The sequence below is a fragment of the Bombus fervidus genome, unplaced genomic scaffold, assembly GCF_041682495.2.
Source record: "Bombus fervidus isolate BK054 unplaced genomic scaffold, iyBomFerv1 scaffold0028, whole genome shotgun sequence".
In the NCBI taxonomy this organism is placed as follows: Eukaryota; Metazoa; Arthropoda; class Insecta; order Hymenoptera; family Apidae; genus Bombus; species Bombus fervidus.
The window spans coordinates 67665-72500 of record NW_027212591.1 but is presented as its reverse complement, the minus strand read 5'-3'; positions in this window follow the sequence as shown (position 1 = coordinate 72500).

Genomic DNA, 4836 nt, shown 5'->3' with positions numbered 1-4836 from the left:
GCCGGGGTACGTACGATATTCTTAAGGTACGTACGTACGTACGTACGAACGACGACGATATTCGTACGGCGAGACGCGCGCTCGCTCCTCTTTTACTTTTCGTTCTCTCGTTTTTTCCTTCTTTCACCATCGACCAAACCGCTCTCGATCGATCCAAGAAACGAGACGAAAGTAACGAAAAATTAACGTAACGAAAATATACCGTGGACGTACGAAGTAACGGTCGCGATCGTTGCTCGCTCGCTGCGCTCGCTCGAACTTATACTAGCCCAACCCAAAACCGATCCCGCCAGTTTCTCCGATTTTAAGAGAAATCGAGGAACGAACGCGAAAAAGGGATTGGTTTTGGGTTGGGCTAGTTTTTTTTTCGAGCGAGCGCAGCGAGCGAGCAACGCTCGAGAGCCCGTCTGACTTTGAAAAATTTTCGTACCGAACGGTTATTTCCAGTTATTTCGCTTAAAAGCGTTGTGATGCGTATATATTTTTACATAAATGGGAATATCATGTATTCCTACGTCGGGATTAAGCGTTTATTTCGTCCCGAGAACTTTAAAAAAAATTTTTAAATCGAACCGTTTTTTCGAATTTTTTCGCTTAAAAGCGTTACAAGGTGCTAATATTTGTGCATAAATCGCTTTAAAATGACGTTTTACATCGGGATTAAGGGTTTATTTCGTCCCCGAAAGGTGCCGTAAAAAATTTACGATCGCGCCCGAGACGTTGGAACTTAGTCTCATTCTCGAGCGGTACGTTGGGACTTAGAAAAATTTTCGACCGAAAAGTTATTTCGAGTTATCTCGCTTAAAAGCGTTGTAAGGTGTGAATATTTTTATAGAAATCGTTATGGTTCGACGAATTCTAGTCGAACGTAACGATTTCGTTTTATTTTTTTAAAAAATTGCCCCTTCCGGACCGACATGACCGGGCGGTTGGCACTTCGTCGATCCCCCGGCCGGTACGTAGGGACTTAGAAAAATTCCGGTCCAAAAAGTTATTTCGAGTTATTTCGCTAAAAAGCGTTACGAGGTATGAATATTTTTATATAAATGGGAATATTATGTATTTCTACGTCGGGATTAAGCGTTTATTTCGTCCCGAGAACGTTAAAAAAAAATTTTTAATCGAACCGTTTTTTCGAATTTTTTCGCTTAAAAGCGTTATAAGGTGCGAATATTCTTGCATAAATCGCTTTAGAATGACGTTTTACATCGGGATTAAGGGTTTATTTCGTCCCCGCAAGGTGCCGTAAAAAATTTACGATCGCGCCCGAGACGTTGGAACTTAGTCTCATTCTCGAGCGGTACGTAGGGACTTGGAAAAATTCCGGTCCAAAAAGTTATTTCGAGTTATTTCGCTTAAAAGCGTTATAAGGTATGAATATTTTTATAGAAATCGTTACGGTTCGACGAATTCTAGTCGAACGTAACGATTTCGTTTTATTTTTTTTAAAAATTGCCCCCTCCGGACCGACATGACCGGGAGGTTGGCACTTCGTCGATCCCCCGGCCGGGACGTAGGGACTTAGAAAAATTCCGGTCCAAAAAGTTATTTCGAGTTATCTCGCTTAAAAGCGTTATGATGCGTATATATTTTTACATAAATAGCAATATTATGTATTTCTACGTCGGGATTAAGCGTTTATTTCGTCCCGAGAACTTTAAAAAAAAATTTTTAATCGAACCGTTTTTTCGAATTTTTTCGCTTAAAAGCGTTACAAGGTGCTAATATTTGTGCATAAATCGCTTTAAAATGACGTTTTACATCGGGATTAAGCGTTTATCTCGTCGCTGGAAAGTTATATAAAAAAAGTACGAACTCGTCCGGGACGTTGGAACTTAGTCTCATTCTCGAGCGGTACGTAGGGACTTAGAAAAATTTCGGACCGAAACGTTATTTCGAGTTATTTCGCTTAAAAGCGTTACGAGGTATGAATATTTTTATAGAAATCGTTACGGTTCGACGAATTCTAGTCGAACGTAACGATTTCGTTTTATTTTTTTTAAAAATTGCCCCCTCCGGACCGACATGACCGGGCGGTTGGCACTTCGTCGATCCCCCGGCCGGTACGTAGGGACTTAGAAAAATTCCGGTCCAAAAAGTTATTTCGAGTTATCTCGCTTAAAAGCGTTATGATGCGTATATATTTTTACATAAATAGCAATATTATGTATTTCTACGTCGGGATTAAGCGTTTATTTCGTCCCGAGAACTTTAAAAAAAAATTTTTAATCGAACCGTTTTTTCGAATTTTTTCGCTTAAAAGCGTTACAAGGTGCTAATATTTGTGCATAAATCGCTTTAAAATGACGTTTTACATCGGGATTAAGCGTTTATCTCGTCGCTGGAAAGTTATATAAAAAAAGTACGAACTCGTCCGGGACGTTGGAACTTAGTCTCATTCTCGAGCGGTACGTAGGGACTTAGAAAAATTTCGGACCGAAACGTTATTTCGAGTTATTTCGCTTAAAAGCGTTACGAGGTATGAATATTTTTATAGAAATCGTTACGGTTCGACGAATTCTAGTCGAACGTAACGATTTCGTTTTATTTTTTTTAAAAATTGCCCCCTCCGGACCGACATGACCGGGCGGTTGGCACTTCGTCGATCCCCCGGCCGGTACGTAGGGACTTAGAAAAATTCCGGTCCAAAAAGTTATTTCGAGTTATCTCGCTTAAAAGCGTTATGATGCGTATATATTTTTACATAAATAGCAATATTATGTATTTCTACGTCGGGATTAAGCGTTTATTTCGTCCCGAGAACTTTAAAAAAAAATTTTTAATCGAACCGTTTTTTCGAATTTTTTCGCTTAAAAGCGTTATAAGGTGCGAATATTCTTGCATAAATCGCTTTAAAATGACGTTTTACGTCGGGATTAAGCGTTTATTTCGTCGCTGGAAAGTTATATAAAAAAAGTACGAACTCGTCCGGGACGTTGGAACTTAGTCTCATTCTGGACCGGTACGTTGGGACTTAGAAAAATTTTCGACCGAAAAGTTTTTTCGAGTTATTTCGTTAAAAAGCGTTATGAGGTATGAATATTTTTATATAAATCGCTATATTATTATATTTTACGTCGGGATTAAACGTTTATTTGGTCCTGAAAACGTTAAAAAAAAATAGTGGACCGACGCGACTCGGCCCGTCGGACTTTGTCATACTCTCCACCGGTACGTAGGGACTTAGAAAAATTTTCGACCGAAAAGTTTTTTCGAGTTATTTCGCTTAAAAGTGTTATAAGGTATGAATATTTTTATATAAATCGCTATATTATTATATTTTACGTCGGGATTAAACGTTTATTTCGTCCCGAAAACGTTAAAAAAAAATTTTTAATCGAACCGTTTTTTCGAATTTTTTCGCTTAAAAGCGTTATAAGGTGCGAATATTCTTGCATAAATCGCTTTAAAATGACGTTTTACGTCGGTATTAAGCGTTTATTTCGTCGCTGAAAAGTTATATAAAAAAAGTATGATCGCGCCCGGGACGTTGGAACTTAGTCTCATTCTGGACCGGTACGTAGGGACTTAGAAAAATTTTCGACCGAAAAGTTTTTTCGAGTTATTTCGCTTAAAAGTGTTATAAGGTATGAATATTTTTATATAAATCGCTATATTATTGTATTTTACGTCGGGATTAAACGTTTATTTGGTCCCGAAAACGTTAAAAAAAAATAGTGGACCGACGCGACTCGGCCCGTCGGACTTGGTCATACTCTCCACCGGTACGTAGGGACTTAGAAAAATTTTCGACCGAAAAGTTTTTTCGAGTTATTTCGTTAAAAAGCGTTATGAGGTATTAATATTTTTATATAAATCGTTGTATTATTATATTTTACGTCGGGATTAAACGTTTATTTGGTCCTGAAAACGTTAAAAAAAAATTTTTTATTCGAAAGGTTTTTTCGAGTTATTTCGTTAAAAAGCGTTATAAGGTACGAATATTCTTGCATAAATCGCTTTAAAATGACTTTTTACGTCGGGATTAAGCGTTTATTTCGTCGCTGGAAAGTTATATAAAAAAAGTGCGAACTCGTCCGGGACGTTGGAACTTAGTCTCATTCTGGACCGGTACGTTGGGACTTAGAAAAATTTCGGACCGAAAAGTTTTTTCGAGTTATTTCGCTTAAAAGTGTTATAAGGTACGAATATTTTTATATAAATCGCTATATTATTATATTTTACGTCGGGATTAAACGTTTATTTGGTCCCGAAAACGTTAAAAAAAAATTTTTTATTCGAAAGGTTTTTTCGAGTTATTTCGCTTAAAAGCGTTATAAGGTGCGAATATTCTTGCATAAATCGCTTTAAAATGACGTTTTACATCGGGATTAAGCATTTATTTCGTCGCTGAAAAGTTATATAAAAAAAGTATGATCGCGCCCGGGACGTTGGAACTTAGTCGCATTCTCGAGCGGTACGTAGGGACTTAGAAAAATTTCGGACCGAAAAGTTTTTTCGAGTTATTTCGTTAAAAAGCGTTATGAGGTATGAATATTTTTATATAAATCGCTATATTATTGTATTTTACGTCGGGATTAAACGTTTATTTCGTCCGTGGAAGGTTAAAAAAAAACGGACGGATACGACCGGGCCTTTGGAACTTTGTCTCATTCTGGACCGGTACGTTGGGACTTAGAAAAATTTCGGCCGGCGGAAAAGTCCGAAATACTTATTTCGAGTTATTTCGTTAAAAAGCGTTATAAGGTATAAATATTTTTGCGGAAACGGTTATATCTCTATTAAATACAACTGGATTAAACGTTTTTTCGAATTTTTTAAAAAATTTGTGTTCGACGAACTGACACGACTGCGATATTTGTTTAATTATTTCGT